At 34.5% G+C, this 1,684-nt stretch overlaps 1 protein-coding gene across 1 annotated transcript in view; it reads left to right on the top strand.

Annotated features, from left to right (window-relative positions):
- The window catches only part of POT1 (protection of telomeres 1), a 27,289-nt gene that overhangs the window by 23,404 nt on the left and 2,201 nt on the right, over positions 1–1,684 (top strand). The gene's annotated exons all lie outside the window — the stretch shown is intronic.

Raw genomic sequence — 1,684 nt, 5'->3', positions numbered from 1 at the left:
GAGACACTGAAGAATGGATTGTTTTCCTGTCACTAAGTACTGTATAATGATTTTACCTCCTGAAGGCTAAAAAAACCATTGTTCATTCTATCTTCTTCCATATCAGTGTTTTTTCTATATCGGGGTTTTTTACTTCTGTATCAGAGCTCTTCAGAAACTTTTACCATCCTCACTGTTGTAGTTCTGGATTCTTCCCAGGTGGCTTACTTCTTCCGTGAGTGCTAAAACAGTACCCTAGCATGAGGCATTGTCAGATAATGCTTCTTTATGTATAAACCACTATGGTGATCACTTAATTTCTTGCTTATTGTTTCATGATATAATCCTTTCATCTCTGAGTAGAACCTCGGCTTTAAGAAATTATTCCTCATTCTTTGTTTGAACAGTTGATTTGGCTTGCTTAAAAGCAGTATTTTTATACATATATCTGGTGGAAGGGTGGGGGATTGTTTGGGGTTTTTTTTTATCGTACTAGCTCTCAAATTTGTCAAAAATTAATTCTAATTCTTCACTCCTGTATACTTGCAGTTCCCCCACTTAAACATAGTGGGCCTATTTGCTATTCCGTAAAGCATGTCACTAGTGATAAGTCTCAAAATCACCAGATTTAGGACAATACTCTGCAGAATCCACTTTGGAGGTCTTCCATTTTGACAGTAAACTACTGATTGTGCTTCAGATTTTTTTTATTTCTTTACTTTTTACTCTAATTCATAAGCTTTCTTATTAGAATAGCAGTTAGATGCACAAAGATGGTTTGAGTACGAATCTTTTGGGATGCTGAAGGTGAAGGATTTCTGACTGAAAAGAGCTGGTCATTACTTCCTACATCTCCAGTTTAGGGCTGAAGATGAATTTTATACGTCTAGCATCCTCCTTAGAGAATTTACTCCTTACATGTATTTTTGTGCAGTGGAAATATCTGTTGCTATGTTTTTTCCTTTTGTTTTATTTTTTGGGTTTGTTTTATTTTTTTCGCAGATGTGCACGCACACATTTTAGTTACTACCCTAAATTTTGAGATGGTATGTCAATCATTTTGAAAAAGGAAAATAATAAAAAAGTGAGAACTTTGTGAAGAGAATTATAATCTAAAATAGATTAGTATTACATTGTACCTTTTGTCCATCTGTAAGTGTGTGTTTTCTTATTCCAGCAATTCATAGCTGAGGATATCAGGATCTCACAATACACAATTGGAGTAATCCATCTACCCAAGTGGAAAATAGTCAGTATAGTGGCGTTTCAGAGTTATAACTTTGTCCAAAATGGGACAGAGAAATAACTTAATGGGATTTTTTTTTCCCTCCCTCAGCAATACTATTTAATGTGTATATATCTGCATATCTTCCACCACTGTAGCAAATAACTTTGGGACTTTGAAGGGAATACTCTTCCTTGTTTAATTTTAAGACTGTAAATAAATAATATTGAAAAAAATGTGGGTTTTTTTAAAAAACACAGTGTATTAGCAGCAAAGGAGGTCAAAGACTGCAATCCTTATTTCAGCTAGTCATCTTTTCCTTCTACTGTCCTTTTTCCTTTTTATATTGAGAAACTAAACTAGAAAAGGAAGGTTAGGGAAAAGGTTTTAAACCATCTCGATGCAGAATTCCAAAAATCTCTACTTCAGGATATCTTGGATTCTTATCAGATGCTGCTCAGTACTACAGCTCAACTGCAG

This window comes from Antrostomus carolinensis, unplaced genomic scaffold (genome assembly GCF_000700745.2).
Source record: "Antrostomus carolinensis isolate BGI_N321 unplaced genomic scaffold, ASM70074v2 scaffold12224, whole genome shotgun sequence".
In the NCBI taxonomy this organism is placed as follows: Eukaryota; Metazoa; Chordata; class Aves; order Caprimulgiformes; family Caprimulgidae; genus Antrostomus; species Antrostomus carolinensis.
This window is presented reverse-complemented; position numbering and strand designations above follow the sequence as displayed.